The sequence below is a fragment of the Schistocerca americana genome, chromosome 7, assembly GCF_021461395.2.
Source record: "Schistocerca americana isolate TAMUIC-IGC-003095 chromosome 7, iqSchAmer2.1, whole genome shotgun sequence".
Classification (NCBI taxonomy): domain Eukaryota; kingdom Metazoa; phylum Arthropoda; class Insecta; order Orthoptera; family Acrididae; genus Schistocerca; species Schistocerca americana.
The window spans coordinates 250,354,971-250,380,323 of record NC_060125.1 but is presented as its reverse complement, the minus strand read 5'-3'; the positions used below and the strand labels follow the sequence as shown (position 1 = coordinate 250,380,323).

General features: G+C 45.0%; 1 pseudogene; it reads left to right on the top strand.

Moving 5' to 3' along the window:
- The first annotated feature begins 10,787 nt into the window (after positions 1 to 10,787).
- Positions 10,788 to 10,905, top strand: LOC124623549 (annotated as a pseudogene).
- Positions 10,906 to 25,353: the final 14,448 nt, after the last annotated feature.

Below are 25,353 nucleotides of genomic sequence, written 5' to 3'. Positions count from 1 at the left end.
AGAACCGCTCGACCACAGCGGCGGGCCGCTAGTAAACCCCGCACACACTGTAAGTGATAAGGGTAGTAACAATTGTCATGGAGAATCCTCCACACGGTCGTCTTGCTTACCCTGTACTGGTGGGCCAACTGCCTGGTGCTGAAACAGCGATCGCCTTCCACAGTGTTAATCACATTTTCCTCCACGTCCTTCATGATTTCCTGCTTCCTGAAACGATGCTGTCTCAGACAAACGACGAAACACTGTTGCGAACATTGAATGCTGTGGTTGTTGTCGGCGGGAATAGGTCTCCTGATAGAACCTTGCAGCCTGCCACCCGTTGCCGTTTGCCTTTCCGTAAGTAAACATTATGTGGGCAAGCTCTCGATTTGAATACGGAACTATTGTGTACAAGGCTGTATCACATCCACTACAAGGCGAGTCAACAAGACAAGTGAATCGGACATAACATTACCAATTACTATGGCAGAAGAGGAACAGTACCACCCTCTAGGAGGAAACCGTTCATACTGTAACTGTAGCCTCGTGGTGTAGCGCATATTAGATTGCAGTCTCTGTAACAAAGTATGACTGAATATATGGTCTCTAGCACGCAGAGCTTATTTGTTCCCTATCCTCTCATCGATCAATCCCTAGAGTTTGTACACGGTGGAAAAAAATAACTTGTACAAATGTTTCCATGTGTAGTAGAGTAGGAGTGGGTCGTGGGGAGGAAAGGTCAGGCAAGTGAGAAAGTGATTACGTTGACGTCATTAACTGCCGCTTACACTATGAGCACCAAAAGATATTGACGAGATACCGTATAGAGCCAGATTTGCACCTGGTGGCCAAAATTGGAACTAATTTTTTTCTACGTAAATCGGTGCCGCATTAGCGCATTAGAATATGTACAAGTTACGCAGACTTACGATAGTTACATACCAGCTGTGAATAACTGCATTTTAATTGTAATCGCCAGGTAGTATCTGCTTATTCTAGTGTGATCTACAATTCCGGAGACATGGCACTCATCTACAGATCGTTTCGTTTGGAACTCCCCTTAGCCGGTGTTGTTACCGGGACTGCTGTTAGCCGTGCCCCCCGTCTCGTTACCGAGTGCTGTCGACGGTCGACTCCCGCGGATCCCGCGAAGTGCGCCTCGCGGTTCCCCTGCTCTTCGCAGCCAGGTATTTTAATAAACAGAGCCTTTGTCGCGGGAGTCAATACGGCGCCGGCGAGACGTCTCGCTGACGTCAATGGCTGTGCTGACCCCGAGCCCCGTATTGTGCGCCTGTCACGCCGCAAGATTTTAATAAACGCCCGGCGCGCCGTTAAAATGTTTTCTTTCGGCGCCCGAGCAGGCACTCGTGACCTCGGCAGCTCCTCGACGAGCCCCACTCGGCGACAGTCGACAGTCGTCGCTCGGAGAGCGGAGCCGACAGCGGTTGGCGGTTACGCGCCCAGAAGCGGGAGCTGATGAGCTTCACGCTCCCTTGTTGTGTCTATGCTGCCTTCCGGTCGCGGAGGGCGAACGGTACCGATATGGCGAGAATGGCGAAATGGCAAACTCCAAAATTTCTGAGACACAGTATCGCATTACATTCGTGTCTCGAGCCAGGACTCCTTAGTAGGTGAATAACAACACATCTACATCTGCAGGTTGAACATTAATAAAACCGAAAAAATGCAGAAACGGATTTCTAACTGGAAATGGAGGGGAAAAGGTCCTATGAACAAACATCGTTATCACGGTAGATTGCACTGACGAATTACAGTTCCTCTGACCACCCACCGTGTGTTCCCTTTGTGTTGCAGGTGGTAGGGGTAGTAGCGGTTGTCATGCAGGATACATACGAGGGTCATTCCAAAAGAAATGCACACTATTTTTTTTTTAAATCCATCTTTCATTCTACATGTTTTAAAGTTTTACGGTGTGTAGATACATCCTTTAGGAACAATATTTTCATTTCTCAACATAATTTCCATCTCTCTAAACTCCCTTACGCCATCTTGGAACCAGCGCCTGTATAACCGCACGGTAAAATTCTGGACCAACCTGTTTGAGCCACTGTTTGGCAGCGTGCACAAGGGAGTCATCATCTTCAAACTTTGTTCCACGAAGAGAGTCTTTCAGTTTCCCAAAGAGATTATAGTCACATGGAGCCAGGTCAGGACTGTAAGGCGAGTGTTTCAGTGTTGTCCATCCGAGTTTTGTGGTCGCTTCCATGGTTTTTTGACTGACATGTGGCCATGCAGTGTCGTGCAACTGCAAAACATCCTGCTTTTGCCGATGTGGTCGAACACGACTCAGTCGAGCTTGAAGTTTCTTCAGTGTCGTCACATATGCATCAGAATTTATTGTGGTTCCACTTGGCATGATGTGCACAAGCAAGAGTCCTTCGGAAGCGAAAAACACCGTAGCCATAACTTTTCCAGCAGAAGGCGTGGTTATGAGTTTTTTTCTTGGGTGTATTTGCATCATGCCACTCCATTGATTGCCTCTTCGTCTCTGGTGAAAAACAATGGAGCCATGTTTCATCACCTATCACAATTCTTCCAAGAAATTCATCTCCACCATTCTCGTACTGTTCCAAAACTTCGCTGCATACCGTTTTTCTTGTTCCTTGTGAGCCACTGTCAACATCCTGGGAACCCACCTGGCACAAACCTTTTTTAACGCCAACACTTTGAGTATTCTGCAAACATTTCCTTCCCCTGTCACAACATAGCGTGACAATTCGTTCACTGTGATGCGTCTGTCAGCGGTCACCAATTCGTTAACTCTCTGCTCATTGTCTGGAGTGTGTGCAGTACAAAGCCTGCCGCTGCGAGGACAATCCTCAATATTGCCGTTCCCGCTTTCATCACGTAACCTACTTGCCCACCGACTAACTGTACTGCGATAGACAGCAGCATCTCCATACACCTTTTTCAACCTCTTGTGTGTGTTTCCCACAGTCTCGTTTTCACAGCACAGGAATTCTATTACAGCACGTTGCTTCTGACGAACGTCAAGTGTAGCAGCCATCTTGAAGAGATGCTGTGACGGCGCCACTCACGGGAACAGTGTGAACTAAGTTTGAAAACAAGCGGGAAAAATGTATCTACTCACTGTAAAACTTTCACACATGCAGAATGAAAACTGTATTTTTACAAAAATAGTGTGCATTTCTTTTAGAGTGACAGTCGTATAATCGAACATTGGCTTACACATTTTGGCGGACCACTTGCCTGGAGCTTGTACTAGTGTTCATCTCAGTATCCTGTACAACCCGGTCCTCCAGATCTGGTGTATGCACAATCCGCCGCCTCCCTGTATACATGTCCGTCTGAAAGGACCCATACTCACATAAACGCCCAAAAAGGACTTGAAATGTTGTGTGATGTGGTTGGCGCCCGTGACGTTACTTGTTTTGGTATATCTTCCATTTGCTTGGCCGTACACAGACACCATCTCGGCTCTTTCCCGACATGAACTCCGGGCCCTTCTGCTGCTTACAGTACTCTGCGTCAATCACACAGCCTGCAACACACAGGGAGCGCCCGGCACGTGGGCAGAGGAACTGCCATGCGAATGGTTCAAATGGCTCTAAGCACTATGAGACTTAACATCTGAGGTCATCAGTCCCCTAGACTTATAACTACTTAAACCTAACCAACCTAAGGACATCACACACATCCATGGCCGAGGCAGGATTCGAACCTGCGACCGCAGCAGCAGCGCGGTTCTAGAGTGAAGCGCCTAGAACCGCTCGGTCACAGTGGCCGGCCAACTGCCATTCGTCAGCGCCCTCTACCGTGGCAACGATGCATTTCCGGACACATCTCTAATGGACCTTTTTTCCTCAATTTCCAGTCAGTAATCCGCCCCTGCAGTTTGTCGGCTTTCTTAAAACATACTAAACAAGAAGATTACATATTGGATAACCACAGCGACTGCATAGAAGCGATGGAAAAAACGGATGCCTATAAATATCTAGGATACAGACAAAAAATAGGAATAGATAATACAAATATTAAAGAAGAACTAAAAGAAAAATATAGACAAAGACTAACAAAAATACTGAAAACATAATTGACAGCAAGAAACAAGACAAAAGCTATAAATACTTATGCCATACCAATATTGACCTACTCATTTGGAGTAGTGAAATGGAGTAACACAGACCTAGAAGCACTCAATACACTTACACGATCACAATGCCACAAATATAGAATACATCACATACATTCAGCAACAGAAAGATTCACATTAAGCAGAAAGGAAGGAGGAAGGGGATTTATCGACATGAAAAACCTACATTATGGACAGGTAGACAATTTAAGAAAATTCTTTCTAGAACGAGCAGAAACTAGAAAAATATACAAGGCAATCACTCATATAAATACATCGGCTACACCACTGCAATTTCATAACCACTTCTACAACCCTTTAGATCATATAACATCAACAGATACGAAGAAAGTAAATTGGAAAAAGAAAACACTTCATGGCAAGCACCCGTATCATCTAACACAGCCACACATCGATCAAGACGCATCCAACACATGGCTAAGAAAAGGCAATATATACAGTGAGACAGAAGGATTCATGATTGCAATACAGGATCAAACAATAAACACCAGGTATTACAGCAAGCATATTATTAAAGATCCCAATACCACAACGGATAAATGCAGACTTTGTAAACAACAAATAGAAACAGTAGATCACATCACAAGCGGATGTACAATACTAGCAAATACAGAATACCCCAGAAGACATGACAATGTCGCAAAAATAATACATCAACAGCTTGCCTTACAACATAAACTTTTAAAACAACACGTTCCTACATACAAGTATACACCACAAAATGTACTGGAGAATGATGAATACAAATTATACTGGAACAGAACCATTATAACAGATAAAACAACGCCACATAACAAACCTGACATCATACTCACCAATAAAATGAAGAAATTAACACAACTAATCGAAATATCCATACCCAATACAACAAATATACAAAAGAAAACAGGATAAAACATTGAAAAATACATCCAACTGGCTGAGGAAGTCAAAGACATGTGGCATCAGGATAAAGTTGACATCATACCAATTATACTATCAACTACAGGAGTCATACCACACAATATCCACCAGTACATCAATGCAATACAGCTACATCCAAACATACATACACAACTACAGAAATCCGTAATTATTGATACATGTTCAATTACCCGAAAGTTCCTAAATGCAATATAACACATACCGTACAGTTAAAAGGAAGTGATGCTTGATCAAGGTCCGCGTCACTCCATTTTTAACCGGACTTAACGTCTGAGAAAGTGAAGGAAATAATAATGATATTAGTAGATATAGAAATAATTTATTCTTCCTCTGCTTGATTAAGACCCTTCAGGATCACGTGTGGCTTGTTTTGCACGTCTTCTTTCTTCCCAGTACCTCTTCATTCTTTCTCTTCTTCTGTTTCTTTATTCTTTTGTTAAGACAACTTTGATTTTGGTTTCCGGCCACCTGTGATAATCACCAACTCTATATACTTCTCCCTGACCTGTACTATTGCCTGTACATTCCTTCCTTTCGTTCCTGCAGCCCTCCAGTCATCTCTGTCTTCCTTCACCCATTTCTTTCCCGTATGACATGTTGCATTCCATATCTTCGCAGTCAACCTCTCCTCGACCATCCTCATGATGTGCCCAACAAATCGTAGGCTAACCTCCTCTTCCGTATCTCGCTCGATATAGGTTCAATATTTTCATGCAGTTCCTGTCGTGTTCTGTGTATCCAGATATCCCCATTTTTTGGCGCCCCTTATGTCTCTCAGAATTTTGCGCTCCTCCTTCTCCAGCTGTATACAAGTTCTCTTGCCGACTGTAATCGTTTCTGATGCATGCAGAGCAGCATTTCTTACTTTTGCCGTATTACATTATTTAATAAGTTATTTGTAAAAAAAGTATTGTATATCAGGAGTAAATCTAATGATTGTCTCTAATTAGAAGTCTTTAAATGTATGTGTATACGAATTAATTTATTTTAAATTGGAACAAAACTTGTAAATACTTTGACATGTCCTACATCCTTGTAAAGAGAGATCTATAGATGAATAAAGCTACTACTACTACTACTACTAGATACAACTGGATCTCATCAGCGTCTGTGTGGTATTTGCTGTAGGACAAAACTGCTGACACATTATTGACATAGAGTGAAAAGAGTATAGGACCTAGTACAGAAACCTGGGGAACGCCTATGCCTGCATTGTGACTTGCGTTGTCGGACATGCATTGCTGGTGAAACGTCAGGTGCGAGCGAAACCATTGCACTGCACTTGGCGAGAAACTTAGGCTGCTAAGTTTGGCAAGTACTGCGCCGAAGTCAGCAGTATCAAAGGCTTTTCTGAAGTCTAAGAAGCGCATGATATTCGCTTCTTGTGTATCCATGGCAAGCTTCAGGTCACCTGTTACATTTCTTGCGCTGCGATGTATACGGAAACCTGTTTGGTATTCGTCTAGTAGGTTGTTTGCGATTAGATAGGGTGCTAGCTGGTGGTGGACCATTTATTCTAAGTGCACGAAGATGCAAATAGGTCGGTAACAGAGTGTGCTGTGACAACGTACTTTTAGGCAGTGGTTTAACTACACTACTGGCCATTAAAATTGCTACACCACGAAGATGACGTGCTACAGACGTGAAATTTAACCGGCAGGAAGAAGATGCTGTGATATGCAAATGATTAGCTTTTCAAAGCATTCACACAAGGTTGGCGCCAGTGGCGACACCTACAACGTGCTCATATGAGGAAAGTTTCCAAACGATTTCTCAAACACAAACAGCAGTTGACCGGCGTTGCCTGGTGAAACGTTGTGATGCCTCGTGTAAGGAGGAGAAATGAGTACTATCACGTTTCCGACTTTGATAAAGGTCGGATTGTAGCCTATCGCGATTGCGGTTTATCGTATCGCGACATTGCTGCTCGCGTTGGTCGAGATCCAGTGACTGTTATCAGAATATGGAATCAGTGGGTTCAGGAGGGTAATATGGAACGCCATGCGGGATCCCAACTGCCTCGTATCACTAGCAGTCGAGATGACAGGCATCTTATCCGCATGGCTGTAACGGATCGTGCAGCCACGTCTCGATCCCTGAGTAAACAGATGGGAACGTTTGCAAGACAACAACCATCTGCACGAACAGTTGGACGACGTTTGCAGCAGCATGGACTATCAGCTCGGAGACCGTGGCTGCGGTTACCCTTGACGCTGCATCACAGACAGGAGCGCTTGCGATGGTGTACTCAACCAAGAACCTGGGTGCACGAATATTTTTTCGGATGAATTCAGGTTCTGTTTACAGCGTCATGATGGTCGCATCCGTGTTTGGCGACATCGCGGTGAACGCACATTGGAAACGTGTATTCGTCATCGCCATACTGGCGAATCACCTGGCGTGATGGTATGGGGTGCCATTGGTTACACGTCTCGGTCACCTCTTGTTCGCATTGACGGCATTTTGAGCAGTGGACGTTACATTTCAGGTGTGTTACGACCCGTGGGTCTACCCTTCATTCGATCCCTGCAAAACCCTACATTTCAGCAGCATAATGCACGGCCGCATGTTGCAGGTCCTGTAAGGGCCTTTCTGGATACAGAAAATGTTCGACTGCTGCCCTGGACAGCACATTCTCCAGATCTCTCAACAATTGAAAACGTCTGGCCAATGGTGGCCGAGCAACTGGCTTGTCACAATACGCCAGTCACTACTCTTGATGAACTGTGGTACCGCGTTGAAGCTGCATGGGCAGCTGTACCTGTACACGCCATCCAAGCTCAGTTTGACTCAATGCCCAGGCGTATTAAGGCCATTGTTCTGGTTGTTCTGGGCATCAAGGCCGTTATTACGGCCAGAGGTGGTTGTTCTGGGTACTGATATCTCAGGATCTATGCACCCAAATTGCGTGAAAATGTAATCACATGTCAGTTCTAGTATAATATATTTGTCCAATGAATACCCGTTTATCATCTGCATTTCATCTTGGTGTAGCATTTTTAATGGCCAGTAGTGTAGTCCCTGTTTCCAGGCTTCATAACTGTTACGTAAAGAATATCTCCGTAATAATGACAGAGACTGGCGCTTCATGATGTAGCACTTTCCGCTTCCGTCAGTGTGCAAATAACAGGAAGCTGGGACTCTGTTTTTGAACAGTACCTGGTTAGCCGTGACGTGCAGGAGTGTGAGACACTTCGTCAGCGCCGCGGGCGCTCTGCTTTGGCAGCTCTCATTCAGAGAGGCGCGAATAATACTGCAAGTGTTAAGGGCCGCTGCGGTGACCCCGTCAACGACGGGTCAGTGGGCGCCAGAGGCGGGGGCCCAACACACACGCCCTCTCCTCGGCCTCGAGCAGCTGCACTACCACGCGCTCCGCGCTCTTTCCTATTCATGAGTCGAGCCACAAAAGATTTCCCTGCCGCATTTTTCCCATATGCACATGAATATACTTTGCAAAAGTGGAAAAAATACACTGCCAACGGTCGACGACGCGTTGACTTTTACCGACGAAAATTACGAAGCGCAGAAAAGCTGCGGAAGAGGGAGGCCATTGTTAAGCTGACATGACTTTAGAGAATGTTCTGTAAGTAAATAAGAGTAAAGTAAAAATCACTCAGGAGCGTCAATTTGAGCGCCAGCGGTAACAGTGGAGCAAAAATCACTGTACTGCTCTTTGGGCTACAGGAAACACGTTCATAGACTGTCTGAAGGTCAAACGACTTTACTGGTCCCGCATGAATAGCGGCGCGTTAACCACAGAAAAAACATTCCACAGAGGTGTTTATCATAAAGCTGCGTCGTTCTTCATCTGAATATGGAGAGCTGTTAGGTAAACACCAACCATTTGTACGTGACAAGTAAATTGTGCTCTTTTTCCTGTCTGCTAAGGTTCCAATTGCTGATTTCAATGCGCTATGTTTGATTTCCTGAAACGTTGTTAGTAGAGCGCGCTTTGTCGCTTGAATTTAACAAGCGACAAGCACTCATGGTCGTGCGAGACGAGAACAGGAGGAAGGAGAAGAATCAGAGAATACTTGTATCCTTTTTGAAAGGCTCTCTCTCTCTCTCTCTCTCTCTCTCTCTCTCTCTCTCACACACACACACACACACACACACACACACACACAGACACACACACACACAAAGAGAGAGAGAGACAGAGAGAGAGAGAGAGAGAGAGAGAGTGAGAGAGAGAGAGAGGGAGGGAGGGAGGGAGATGGAGGAAGGGAGGGACGGAGCAGGGGCAGAGCGAAGTATTACTTTGTCTAACACCATCGTATTTCTAGTGTTCCACTTCACTTCAATTTCGGCAACGAAACGCGTATTTTATAGGCGTTTAACACTATTGATATTAGTGACCAATCTGATGTCACCTTCATTCATAGTTGGGGTATGTGATGAGTATAAGCGATTCCGTTGGAGACTCTTTCGATATCTCGTTCTATTAACAGATTGACGTTGCACTAGAAAACGCAATACCATTTGCGATTTTTCACCTTTTAAATGATAAATAATGATCGCTCCTTACCGTCACAAGTCATACTAGCTGTATCCCCAGGATGTGTGTCAAGGACTCTGTCTGTCGATTTCAGTCTGTAATCTTGTAATTTTTCACGGATTAAATTTCCTACCTGATTAGCCGTGTCCATTCCCATAATATTTTAGAAATTTCGACGGCAATGAAAGTGGGAAAGCTTCAAATCTTTGTCCAAATTGAGACAACTTAGTCACTCTGTTAAACCTATCCTACTTCAAAGTTAACCATTTAAATTTGTAATCTGTGACGAGTAGAAGGCGGACATATGCCAGACATTGCCTCTATGATGCAAACGAACATTCGTGGCCAAATGTAACATCTATTTGAAAATGAACACTTCTGCAAGCTGCATATGCAGTTGAACGCTATTTAACAGGCCCCTAGGACTTGGTCTTATTTCCTTCAAAGCTAAGTTCCATATAGGGCAGCGATTTCCTTCCAGCGAACTATGTCAGTTTCCAGGTTTTCAGTTTCCTGCCAGTTGATGTCCATGCATTGAAAATCGTTTGTAAAAGTTCGTTTCCAGGTCTTATGAGGTGTTCCTCTCCTTCTGTATCCATCCGTTGATTTCCACAGAACTGATGATTTGGTGATTGTTCCATCTTTCCCGTCTCTAATGACCTCGTTGTCGACGAAAAGTTAAACTGTAATCTTCCTTCCTTCCTTTCATCCCATTATCGTGCATAGAACAAGCCCAAAAAGCAACTACTTTGTCCGGGCTATATAGATCACATCCTGTCAGCGCTTCATCACTTGAAAAGTGGTCGCAATAACTCATCTTGGAAAATTCATCTCAGTAGTTGTTACTTGAGCTTTAGTGCTAATTTTACTGACTATTTCAGGTCTCACATGCGTATGTCAATCGGTAGGATGATAGAAAAGTACACCGAACCATTGTGGACATACTTACAGGGCCTAATTGCCATATGGATTGCATTCGTTGGAAGACTGCAGAAACTTTCCCATTTCTGCTGCTGAGATCTGCATCTACGTCGTCGTTATTACAGATGAGACTACCGAGATATGGAAATCGTCGAACATGCTGTAGCACTATCTGTTGCACTATAATATGAAGGGATACATTTTTTTACACCTATTGTGTTTGGTCTTTTAACCATTCATTTTTAGCCCTGCAGAACTGGCCACTCCGTCCCACGTGGCCGCCATTTGTTGTTAACTATGTGATGTTTCTTACGACGTTTCTGCCAGACAGCCAACGGCCTTGCCGTAGTGGTAACACCGGTTCCCGTCAGATCACTGATGTTAAGCGCTGTCGGGCTGGGCTAGCAGTTGGATGGGTGACCATCCGGTCTGCCAAGTGCTGTTGGCAAGCGGGGTGCACTCAGCCTTTGTGAGGCAAACTGAGGAGCTACTTGACTGAGAAGCAGCGGCTCCGGTCTCGGAAACTGACATACGGCCAGGTGAGTGGTGTGCTGACCATATGCCCCTCCATATCCGCAACCAGTGACGCCTATGGTCTGAGGATGACACGACGGCCGGTCGGTACCGTTGGGCCTTCATGGCCTGTTCGGGAGGAGTTTATTTTAGTTTTTTTCTGGCTGAAGAACGATGTCATCATCAGAATCCGGATCGATAAGCCTAGACTGTTCATTTCAGCATATCTCCATGTTGGAGTTGCCCATAGTTTGTGTCGTTATGTAGTCTAGTCTATGACATATAAAAAAGGAAGGTGACAAAATGCATCCTTGTCTCACGCCTGTCAGACTGCTATAGAAAGGGGTGTTCCCATCTTCTGTTCATGTACAGCAACTCGATGCACTTAGGCCCTGCGATATTCCTAAATGCTTATATTTGCAAGAACTCCCTGCAACTCCACTACACAACACTGCTGCTGCACAGTGAAACTTTCATGTTCAGTGATGTGTGCACTTAGTTCATTTTAGATGGCTTCTACTAGAAATTACTATTAGGAATCCCTGCTTTCCTCCTTTAACAGAGTCAAAACAGTGTGGTCAGTGATAAGATCAGCAATCACTGTGAATGTGATACTACACTGCCATCCAGTAATATTGCAACTCCATGGAAGCAGAATGCAACAAATGTCAAAGAGGCACGAAATGTACTACATACTTGGATATGCAAGTGATTAGCATTTCATTGGAATCAAACAAATTAGCAACAGTTACGCCCTCTACATCCTTATACGGGCTGTAATGGGTTATGTGTGGACACTTCCATTAGTAACTGAGTATTGTGAACTGAACAACATTACATCACTATTTACGCCATTTGCAGTCTAATAATTGTAGCTATTATGAGTCATATGTTTTCAGGTTGATTAGTATCTCCAAGCATATGAGGCAAGAGCACGATATTAATGCTGATTTTCCCCTGAGCAGCAGGTCAAGTGTTGAAGTGTGGATGCATAGATGCCAAATGGTTAGCCTATACTGACGGGTGCAGTCCACTTAGTAGTGCAGTTACGATCGTGCAAAAAAGCATCAGGTCAAAAGTTTGTGACGTGTTTGTGGGAAGACTGTTTGATGCTCAGAAATAACAACCATTGCACTGATGTGAGTACATGTAAAGGTACCACATACAAAAATACCCACAGTTTTACAGGTGACACCCTGTATACAGAAAGTTTATTCAGTGGGTTTCTGATTCACAAGTCACAATTTTTTTGATAAAAAAATTGTGTTAAGTTTTGTATAAGAAGAAAAGATGTCTACTAGCACTTCTTTGATTCTGACAGCAGCATGATCGTGGTCTGTGAGAGACTGTGGTGTATCATTCCGTCACACTGTTTCTTCCATTGGTTAGAATTGCATGATTGTCAGGTGAATATGGAATATGGGTTCAGGAAGATCATACTGAACATCATATGACTTATCAATGGCTCTACATGACTAGTGCCTGAGAGGAGAGACATACTGTTTGCTCAGCCATGTCACGTACCTTGAGTTAGGCAACGAGGACATTTGCAGCAAGACAAGTATTCACAAGGATAGTGCAACGACATCTCGATCTCCATAGCCTGTCTGTTGCAGCTTCCCTTGATGTGTCAGGAGAGATGGGTATGCCAACAGTGGTTTGCCAAACAGAAACTTATCAGACAAGTCTAGGTACAGCATACAGGAGCATCACAATGGACGTAGCCACATGTGGAGACTTCTAAAAGAATTAACATTTCGCTTTGTATTCGTCATTGATATATGGCCTCAGCACCTGGGGTGGTGGTTTGGAAAGCCATTGGGTACACTAGATAATCATCTCTGGTTCGCATATCTGGTTAACAAGTGCTACATTTATGATGCATTTGAAATGTATCCACCACTTCTCTCGTTCACTCGTTTCATGAGGTACTAGTTTCCGGCACTCTGGAGAAAATGATGTAGTAACTTCAAAGACCAACAGAAATATTTGCAAAAGAGAAGTAGTTAGCACCTTTGATATCTCATCTTCCTCTAGTTTTAAACATATTCCTTGTAGAATCAATGTATGAGCAATTTTGATTTTTATTAAACTAATATAAATTCTGTCATGCTGCCGATTTTGTCTGCCAAGAGCGACTCCAACGTTCAGTAGTCCCTTACGCCTCGATGCGGGTGTTGGTTCGACACCTAGCTCAACCACTGCTGGTAGGCAACCCCTTTCCTTTTATTTACGAGGGCCTCTAGTCGGTTACGATTCAAACTTTTTGGATTGAGGAACTACAGAGGTCAGTCACTTCTCACAACCTAGATGGTGACACCTTGGTGCCACGTATGAAGATTGTCACTTAAAGGTAAGCTCCTCTCATTTGCGGAGCGGACTTGTCGATTACATTTCAAATTTTTTCTTTGTAGATGCCTGCTCGGTTACACTGAGGTGACAAATGTCATGGGATACCTGCTAATATCGTGTCGGATCTCCTTTTGCCCGGCATAGTGCAGCAGCTCGACGTGGCATGGACTCCACAAGTCGTTGGAAGTGCCCTGCAGAAACAGTGAGCCATGCTGCCTCTATAGCCGTCCACAAATGCGAGAATGTTGCCGGTTCAGGATGTTGTGCAAGAACAGACCTCTCGATTGTGTTGCATAAATGTCCAATGGGATTCATGTGGAGCGATCTGGGTGGCCAAATCATTCGCTCGAATTGTTCAGAATGTTCTTCATACCAATTGCGTACAGTTGTGATCTGGCGACATGACATCGTAGTTTGGAACATGAAGCCCATGAATGCTTGCAAATGGTCTCCGAGTAGCCGAACATTACCATGTCCAGTGAACCAGAGGACCCAGTCCATTCCATGTAAACACAGCCCACACCATTATGGAGCCACCACCAACTTGCACAGTGCCTTTTGAGAACTTGGGTCCACGGCTTTGTGGGGTCTGCGCCACACTCGAACCCTACTATTAGCTCTTACCAATTGAAATCGGGACTCATCTAACCACATCACGGTTTCCCAGTCGTCTAGGGTCCAACCCATATAGTCACGAGCCCAAGAGAGACGGTGCAAGCGTCTGTCTTCTGCTGCCATTGACCAATAACGATAAATTTCGCCGCACTGTCCTAACGGATACGTTCGTCGTACCTCTCACATTGATATCTACGTTTATTTCCAGCAATGGTACCTCTCCATGCTATCTGCAAACTCGGACGCCGGACCGCAGTATATCTGTCCTTAGTTAACAAACAGGTCCCCGCAGCCAACATGACAGGGGGAGGAAACGAATCATTGGTGCACCCAGCGGTTGGCTCGATCTCTTTGACTCTCAAGTTGGAACAGCTGTTTGCGGAAAATTCCCCAGACGAGGGAGAAATTGGTATGCCTCCGCCACCTCGTAGCTTTAGCTTAAATTCGAATGTAATGGGCAGGAATTTTTACAGAATTTCACCACGTTGAGCGCTTTCTATATTCAAAAAATGGAGAGTGTGGAAATTACTTCACCCCCCCTGTTCGATGGCCCTCGATGTAGATAATCGATCAGTGGTACTCGCTGGCTGTCGAAAATTAATATAATTGCTTAAATTTATCGATTAAGTTTTATAACATTTTAGTTAATGATCCATCCTTTCTGAGATGCTCGAAATTTTGTGGGCAACCTCTCATGTTTGGTTGGAATTATGAAATTAATTTTATCTGGCCCTCTTTCTTTGTGATAGGCACTAGCGTTGGCGGCGGTTATAGCCCAGCTCGAATCCATTTTTTCTATTTTTCTTCTTATATCTTTGCTTTATTTTTCTCCATGAATTTTAGTTCCTTTACCAAATTGGCCCTTTGGTTCTTTTACTCCTTGCTTCATGCACACATTCAACAACGAGGGCGATAAGCTAGCCACGCCCCTTCTCAATTATTATCTACCTTTCACATTCTTTTATTCTTATAAGTGCAGCCTGTACAAGCTGTAGATTGCCTTTCGTTCCTTCTGTTTCATCCCTCATAGACGGTCCAGTCAGATTAATGTGGCCATCGCCTATGTTTGACGTCGATGTGCAATAACCTCTCATATCTACATCTATATCTACATCCATACTCCGCAAGCCACCTGATGGTGTGTGGCGGAGGGTACTTTGAGTACCTCTATCGGTTCTCCCTTCTACTCCAATCTCGTATTGTTCGTGGAAAGAAAGATTGTCGATATGTCTCTGTGTGGGCTCTAATCTCTCTGATTTTATCCTCATGGTCTCTTCGCGAGATATACGTAGGAGGGAGCAATATACTGCTTGACTCCTCGGTGAAGGTATGTTCTTGAAACTTCAACAAAAGCTCGTACCGAGCTACTGAGCGTCTCTCCTGCAGAGTCTTCCACTGGAGTTTATCTATCATCTCCGTAACGCTTTCGCGATTACTAAATGATCCTGTAACGAAGCGCGCTGCTCTCCGTTGGATCTTCTCTATCTCTTCTATCAACCCTATCTGGTACGGATCCCACACTGGTGAGCAATATTCAAGCAGTGGGCGAACAAGTTTCCTTTGTTTTCGGATTACATTTCCTTAGGGTTCTTCCAATGAATCTCAGTCTGGCATCTGCTTTACCGACGATCAACTATATATGATCATTCCATTTTAAATTAAATGGTTCAAGTGGATTCTGAGCACTATGGGACTTAACATCTGAGGTCATCAGTCCCCTAGAACTGAGATCTACTTAAACCTACCTAACCTAAGGGCATCACACACATCCATACCCGAGGCTGGATTCGAACCTGCGACCGTAGCGGTCGCGCGGTTCCAGACTGAAGCGCTTAGAACCGCTCGGCCACACCGGCCGGCTCAATTTAAATCACTCCTAATGCCTACTCCCAGATAATTTATGGAATTAACTGCTTCCAGTTGCTGACCTGCTATATTGTAGCTAAACGATAAAGGATCTTTCTTTCTATGTATTCGCAGCACATTACACTTGTCTACATTGAGATTCAAATGTCATTCTCTGCACCATGCGTCAATTCGTTGCAGATCCTCCTGCATTTCAGTACAATTTTCCATTGTTACAACCTCTCGACATACTACAGCATCATCCGCAAAAAGTCTCAGTGAACTTCCGATGTTATCCACAAGGTCATTTATATATATTGTGAATAGCAACGGTCCTATGACACTCCACTGCGGCACACCTGAAATCACTCTTACTTCGGAAGACTTCTCTCCATTGAGAATGACATGCTGCGTTCTGTTATCTAGGAAGTCTTCAAGCCAATCACACAATTGGTCTAATAGTCCAAATGCTCTTACTTTGTTCGTTAAACGACTATGGGGAACTGTATCGAACGCCTTGCGGAAGTCAAGAAACACGACATCTACCTGGGAACCCGTGTCTATGGCCCTCTGAGTCTCGTTGACGAATAGCGCAAGCTGGGTTTCACACGATAGTCTTTTTCGAAACCCAAACTGATTCCTACAGAGTAGATTTCTAGTCTCCAGAAAAGTCATTATACTCGAACACAATACGTGTTCCAAAATTCTACAACTGATCGACGTTAGAGATATAGGTCTATAGTTTTGCACATTTGTTCGACGTCCCTTCTTGAAAACGGGGATGACCTGTACCCTCTTCCAGTCTTTTGGAACGCTACGCTCTTCCAGAGACCTACGGTACACCGCTGCAAGAAGGGGGGCAAGTTCCTTCGCGTACTCTGCGTAAAATCGAACTGGTATCCCATCAAGTCCAGCGGCCTTTCCTCTTTTGACCGATTTTAATTGTTTTTCTATCCCTCTGTCATCTATTTCGATATCTACCATTTTGTCATAGATGGCAGATGGCAGCACTAGCAGTGGAGAGTGTATAAAGGGCGCCCGGGGAACGCGGAAAACACTAAAGTTCAAATGGTTCAAATGGCTCTGAGCACTATGGGGCTTAAAATCTGAGGTCATCAGTCTCCTAGAACTTAGAACTACTTAAACCTAACTAACCTAAGGACATCACACACATCAATGCCCGAGGCAGGATTCGAACCTGTGACCGTAGCGGTCACGCGGTTCCAGACTGAAGCGCCTAGAACACTAAAGTCATTGTGTTCATGCAGGGATGGAGGGATCTCTCTAATATCCTAAATGGCATCATTATTGGTTTTCAAGACAAGGATGAAAACATTTCCGAAACGGCTAAGTTTGTTAATTGTCCGCTTACCGCCGTGGTTAAAGTATACCGTGCACGGCAAAATATCGCTATCCAAACCCGGTGCCGAAGCAGCTGTGGTGCATCACGGGCCGTAGATGACAGATGTGGACGACGGCTGTGGAGATGTGTGCTGGCGAAGAAACTGGTGAATAACTGACCGCCCAGATGAACCACAAGAGGCTACCAACAGCATCTCCTCAACGACCGTTCAGTGAACATTGCTGTGTATGGACCTCCGTAGCAGGCACTTGGCTCATGCACCCATGACGGATGCTGTTCGACGGCGACGAAGGCTGGAATTTGAACGCCAGTACCTCAACTGGACGTCCACTGAGTGGCGACAGGTGGCCTTTTCTGATGAACCACGTTTTATGCTCCATCGCACATGTGGCCGTTGGCGTGCAACGTGTGAAACGTCTGAAAGCAGACTACACTACCGGCCATCAAAATTGCTACACCAAGAAGAAATGCAGATGATAAACGGGTATTCATTGGACAAATATATTATACTAGAACTGACATGTCATTACATTTTCACGCAATTTCGGTGCACAGATCCTGAGAAATCAGTACCCAGAACAACCACCTCTGGCCGTAATAACGGCCATGATACGCCTGGGCATTGAGTCCAACAGAGTTTGGATGGCGTGTACAGGTACAGCTGCCCATGCAGCTTCAACACGATACCACAGTTCATCAAGAGTAGTGACTGGCGTATTGTGACGAACCAGTTGCTCGGCCACCATTGACCAGACGTTTTCAATTGGTGAGAGATCTGGAGAATGTGCTGGCCAGGGCAACAGTCGAACATTTTCTGTATCCAGAAAGGCCAGTGCGGACCTGAAACATGCGGTCGTGCATTATCCTGCTGAAATGTAGGGTTTCGCTGGGATCGAATGGAGGGTAGAGCCACGGGTCGTAACACATCTGAAATGTCACGTCCACTGTTCAAAGTGTCGTCAATGCGAACAAGAGGTGACCGAGACGTGTAACTAATGGCACCCCATACCATCACGCAGGGTGACGCGCCAGTATGGCGATGACGAATACACGCTTTCCAACGTGCGTTCACCGCGATGTCGCCAAACACCGATGCGACCAGCATGATGCTGTAAACAGAACCTGGATTCATCCGAAAAAAAATATGTTTTGCCATTCGTGCACCCAGGTTCGTCGTTGAGTACACCATCGCAGGTGCTCCTGTCTGTGATGCAGCGTCAAGGGTAATCGCAACCAACGTCTCCGAGTTGATAGTCCATGCTGCTGCAAACGTCGTCCAACTGTTCGTGCAGATGGTTGTTGTCTTGCAAACGTGCCCATCTGTTGACTCAGGGATCGAGACGTGGCTGCACGATCCATTACAGCCATGCGGATAAGATGGCTGTCATCTCGACTGCTAGTGATACGAGGCCTTTGGGATCCAGCACGGCGTTCCGTATTACCCTCCTGAACCCACCGATTCCATATTCTGCTAACAGTCATTGGATCTCGACCAACGCGAGCAGCAACGTCGCGATACGATAAACCGCAATCGCGGTAGGCTACAACCCGACCTTTGACTTTGATAAAAGTTGGAAACGTAATGGTACGCATTTCTCCTCCTTACACGAGGCACGACAACAACGTTTCACCAGGCAACGCCGGTCAACTGCTGTTTGTGTATCAGAAATCGGTTGGAAACTTTCCTCATGTCAGCACGTTGTAGGTGTCGCCACTGGCGTCAACCTTGTGCGAATGCTCTGAAAAGCTAATCGTTTGCATATCACAGCATCTTCTTCCTGTCGGTTAAATTTCGCGTCTGTAGCACGTCATCTTCACGGTGTAGCATTTTTAATTGCTAGTAGTGTACATGCGAAATAATGGAGTCACAGATGCTACGGAGTCAAGCTGCGAAGACACAGCGAGAGAATTTTGTGTTCGCCAATCACTGCTGCTTCATAGCGATCTCGCTGTTCGCCGCGAAGCAGCTGGGAGAGCTGGGAGGCGCACAGGTGTTCGCAACTCTAGCAACAACTGCGGCCAGGTTGCTGCGGATGCAGCTGATGTGGATATGTTTATTAAAGAGGTGTAGAAAAACCCTGAAACATGTGACACATCTCACAAAGATGCCATGTTAATATTCAGAAGAGAGCCGCATGGTTTAATAGAAATGGTGCAGCTACGTTATCACTGTTAAACTATTCTGAGTTGGTGTTCTCGTGGTGGCACTTTTGCTCGAATACGACCTTCCAGAATTTGATATAGCCCTAACCAGGAAATATTCTGCTCTCTGGCGACTCCTATTCCATTTGTATGAGTAAATCATTAGTCAGTAATAAAATTTTAAAATATTTGGCTGGTGCATACGTTCGTAGCGTTTTTGTTTTGGATCTTGGCATTTCTGTTGCTATGGGTTTATTTATCGACTGTCATGTGTTATTTGTAGTTCACTGTTGCTATTTTAGTTTACATATTGCCATTTTGTCGTTTGAAGATAGTGGACGCTAGAAAATGGAGTACCAAGTGGAGAAATCGGAACATTTCCGATATTCTCTTCTGTTTGAGTACGGGGTGACAGCAGCGGAGGCAACTACAAACAATTGTGCCGTGTATGGTGATAACAGAGCGCGGCAATAAAAAGATTTTTCTCGTTTCATTGAGGATCTTTTTGATAACAGTGTACGTCTCCACGTTCAGGAAGATCTTCGGGGTTTGACGACGGTTTAAACACATTAACCCACAATGATCCACGTCATTGTACTCGAGAACTGGCAAATATGATGAATTGTGGTCATTCCACCATCGAGTAACATTTGCATGCAATGGGGAAGGTTCAAAAATTGGGTGTATGGGTACCGCATGCTCTACGCCAAAATAAAAAAAAAATCAGAGGGTGGCTATATGTGAATCTCTGCTTGCTCGTCGCCAATTGGCTCGTAAACAACACCGGCTGCTCCCGTCCTTTATCGTTACTGTTGACGAGAAATGATGTGTTTGTGCTAGCATAAGGGAAAGAAAGGAAATGCTGAGCCCAAACAAAGCAGCAACTACCGTACAAAGACCCGCGCGCATCCACAAAAGATAATGTTGTGCATCTGGTGGAACAGCGACGGTGTGGTGAACTATAAATTGCTTCCCCGAGGGGTAACCACCACAGTTGACATTTATTGTCAACATCTGAGATGTCTTGCAGATGCAATCCAAAAACAATGACCAGGAAGACTCCACGATAACGCCTGTCCCTATTCTGCTAGACTGACGAAAACGCTGTACACTAGTTGTATTGAGAAGTCAGTCGGCACCCATTTTATTCGCCTGATCTTGCGCCCTCAGATTTTCACCTTTCCCGCTCTCTATCGAACAACTATCGAGGAACTTCCTTTCCTGATGAAAATGCGCTCCGAACATGGCTGGACGAGTTCTTCGTCTCAAAACCACGTGATTTCTGTAGTTTGTAGTTACCCCAGCGTTGGCTGGCTGTTGTAAATAGTGAAGGAGACTATATTACTGATGACTGAAGTCTCTATTATGTATATCTGTTGTGCTTATTAAACTTATGGAAAAACACTACAAAATTATGCACCAACCCAATATACAGGGTGTAAAGTATTTAAACCGACAAACTCTGGGAGGTTGTAGGGGACATCAAAACAAATACTTTTCCCTAATGTCATTTTTTCCTATGAGGAGTATTTAAACCGGTAGAGGAAGATTTCTCTGACAGCAAATTAATTAAACCAACAAACACTTTTCCATTTTTTTATGACCAAGAGACAACACATTAACACAACCCAATTTGAATTACAGTAGATTTTCAAAAACGCCTCCATTGACATGTTCTGTCTGACACGGGCAAAAACCCCAGGAGTATCTTGAATTGTTCCTGCTGCTGCTACTATTCGGGCTACCAGATCCTCTTCTGATGCAACAGGAGTTGTGTAAACAAGGTTGCGCATCTCTCCCCACACAAAAAAGTCCAGAGGGGACATATCTGGGGATCGAGCAGGTCATGGTACAGGACCACCTCTGCCAATCCACGTTTTTGGGAACCGTCGGTCCAGGAATCGACGCACACGACGACTGAAATGTGCTGGCGCCCCATCATGTTGGAACCACATGCGTTGTCTTGTAGGGAGCGGGACGTCTTCCAGCAAGTCTGGAAATGCTCTGGCGAGAAAATTGCAGTAGTGTCTGCCATTTACTGTCCTAGGTAGCAGATTCGGCCCAATTAAACAGTCTCCAACAACACTGACTCACACATTAACGAAAAACCGCACTTGTTGATCAATCCGCTGTGCGGCTCGTCCGTTGTGGTGCGCTACCTAGTACGCACCAACCGCATCAGTGTACTCACTCCAGGTCTGTCGCTCCATTAGTAAACAGAGACAATGCACTACTACACTGGTGGACAGCAGTTGCCTACAACTGAAGAGCATAATACGCCCTCTAACAACTAAAGTACAGAAGAATGCTGAAGATAAGGTGGGTAGATCACGTAACTAATGAGGAGGTATTGAATAGGATTGGGGAGAAGAGAAGTTTGTGGCACAACTTGACTAGAAGAAGGGATCGGTTGGTAGGACATGTTTTGAGGCATCGAGGGATCACAAATTTAGCATTGGAGGGCACCGTGGAGGGTAAAAATCGTAGAGGGAGACCAAGAGATCAATACACTAAGCAGATTCAGAAGGATGTAGGTTGCAGTAGGTACTGGGAGATGAAGAAGCTCGCACAGGATAGAGTAGCATGGAGAGCTGCATCAAACCAGTCTCAGGACTGAAAACCACAACAACAACAACAACAACTAAAGATCGTAATACGGCCTCTAACAACTAAAGAGCGTAATACGGCCCCCACCGGTTTAAATAATCCTCATAGGAAAAAATGACATTAGAGAAAAATATTTGTTTTGATGTCCCCCACAATCTCCCAGAGTTTGTCGGTTTAAATACTTTTCACCCTGTATTCAGTTGTTTCAGTTGGTTCGGTGTAATCACTGTCTTATTCCTTAGGAGCCACACTACCTGCCTACATCCATACTGGTAGTCTACCAAATCAGCTCGGCTGCGCTATTGCCTGAAACGGTTTCTGTCGGCGAGAGCTCTGTGCGAGCACCTGCAGTTGTTACCCGCTCGTGTGCACCGAGTCTTGCACTGATGATTTGGTTTACTCACATCTGGCAGTTCCTGTCTTCTCTCGTACTGTAATATCTGCGGAAAGGACAAAATTCTCATCAGACAATGAAAGTGGAAGATTATTTATGCAGAGTGAACCAAAACTCCACCAACAAACTTTCAGAGGTGGTAGTATGGTCGAAAATAAGAAAAAAAGTGAAGCAAACCTGGGATTCTGAAATGCGTACCTTAAGAGCTGTGAACACTTGTTCAATTTCGATACTGTGAAACGCATCACGTCTGCTGTAAGCTCCTTGCTTTCCACTTTTGGGGGGGAAGGTGGTAAGAACCAAAACAAGTAAAAAAGTCCTTCAAACATGGGCTCTAAAATGCATACCCTAAGAGCTGCGAACACTTTTTCGGTAGAAGAGATGTGTCTCAGAGTATAGAAGATGAACGAATGCTCATCGCCCTTAAGGTATGACCTTTAGAGCCCATGTTTACGGGATATTCTTTTCTTGTGTTGGTCTATGCCGACTCTGAAAGTTTCTCGGTGAAGTTCTGGTTCCCCCAGTATATACCAGAAACAACAGAGGATGTAGTGTTTACGATAATCGTGGTAAACACTGATAGGTTCCGCTGAGCGACGCCAGACAGGTATATATATACAAGGTGTTTCCGTAAGAGCATGCAAAAATTTAATGGGACATAGAGGATGCTCCACTGAACAATATGAAGTAGGAAACCTGCGGGCGGAGAAGCTAGCCTAAGGAGATAATAGGAATAAAACCACATTACTGTGTGTTTTTTATTTATATTAGTTACAGGTAACTGCAAATACCATCACTGACACAATGAATGTACCACTGTATTGTATTGTATTGAATGTAGAAACGACGGAAGAAGCTTCGTCCCCGCAGTAGCCCACAGTGGTACCGGTCCCCAGTGGACACCCCTCCTCCCCCTCCCCGCGGGAACGTCACACACCAGACGACTGTAACCCAAGTGTTTGCGCGGTAGAGTAATTATGGTGTACGTATACACGGAAAAAAGTGTTTCCACAGCAATCGCCGACATGGTGTAATTGAGGCGGAATAAGGGGAACCAGCCCGCATTCGCCGAGGCAGATGGAAAACCGCCTTTGAAACCATCCATAGACTGGCCGGCACACCCGACCTCGACACTAATCCACCGGGCGGATTCGTGCTGGGGACCGGCACGCCTTCCCGCTCGGGAAGTAGAGCGTTAGACCGCGCGGCTAGCCGGGCGGGCTAGACGAGTTTACTTCTATATCTCCATTCTCTGTGTCCTGTTACATTTTTGCACACTCTTGCAGAAACACCCCATATATCTCATTTTTGTACTGTAAATTTTAAATGAATTGTTGTATTAAAAATGCTGTGTTTGTTATTTGTTTCATGATCTACGATCGAGCCCAGACAAGGTGTTCCAGTGCTGTGCTGGCGACGCGACAACCGGTATACCGGGCGCTATTCGAGTCCAACCGACTGCCAACGGGCGGTAGCCGACGTGGAACACATTGTCGACACCTATTTTTGATAATTAAATTGTCTTGCTAATAAAATGAAATGTTGAATTTGTACTCACACTTGTCTCTGGTGTCAAACTGTGAACATTGAAAGTTGTGTTCTATCGGAAACGTCTAATTTGTGATTCGTAATAAGTAACAATTCTTCTGAAGAAGTATTGAAATAGCTCAGATGATATAAATCTATAGTACGGAGATATATAATTTTGAGGGCTTCTATTGCAACGAAGATTTATTAAGCAACTTTAAGGAAATTTCTTCGAGATCAAGGGAAGTTTATGGATGTTTCAGTTACAAACTAATAAAGGTAAAAGATACACTACTGGCCATCAAAATTGCTACAACAAGAAGAAATGCAGATGATAAACGAGTATTAATTGGACAAATATATTATACTAGAACTGACAAGTGATTACATTTTCACGCAATTTGGGAGCATAGATCCTGAGAAATCAATACCCAGAACAACCACCTCTGGCCGTAATAACGGCCTTGATATGACTGGGCATTGAGTCAAACAGCTTGGATGGCGTGTACAGGTACAGCTGCCCATTCGGCTCCAACACTACACCACAGTTCATCAAGAGTAGTGACTGGCGTATTGTGACGAGCCAGTTGCTCGGCCAACATCGACCAGACGTTTTCAAACGGTGAGAGATCTGGAGAATGTGCTGGCCACGGCAGCAGTCGAACATTTTCTGTATCCAGAAAAGCCCGTACAGGACCTGCAACATGCAGTCGTGCATTATACTGCTGAAATGTAGGGTTTTGCAGGGATCGAATGAAAGGTAGAGTCACGGGTCGCAACACATCTGAAATGTAACGTCCACTGTTCTAAGTGCCGTCAATGCGAACAAGAGGTGACCGAGACGTGTAACTTATGGCACCCCATACCATCACGCCGGGTAATGCGCCAGTATGGCGATGACGAATACACGTTTCCAATGTGCGTTCACCGCGATGTCGCCAAACACCGATGCGACCATCATGACGCTGTAAACAAAAATTGGATTCATCCGAAAAGATGACGTTTTGTCATTCGTGCACTCAGGTTCGTCGTTGAGTACACTGTCGCAGGCGCTCCTGTCTGTGATGCAGCGTCAAGGGTAACCGCAGCCAAGGTCTCGGAGCTGATAGTCCATACTGCTGCAAACGTCGTCGAACTGTTCGTGCAGATTGTTGTCTAGCAAACGTCCCCATCTGTTAACTCAGGGATCGAGAGGTGGCTGCACGATCCGTTACAGCCACGCGGATAAGATGCCTGTCATCTCGACTGCTAGTGATACGATGCCGTTGGGATCCAGCACGGCGTTCCGTATTACCCTCCTGAACCCACCGATCCCATATTCTGCTAACAGTCATTGGATCTCGACCAACGCGAGCAGCAATGTCGCGATACGATAAACCGCAATCGCGGTAGCCTACAACCCGACCTTTGACTTTGATAAAAGTTGGAAACGTGATGGTACGTATTTCTCCTCCTTACACGAGGCACCACAACAACGTTTCACCAGGCAACACTGGTCAACTGCTGTTTGTGTATGAGAAATCGGTTGGAAACTTTCC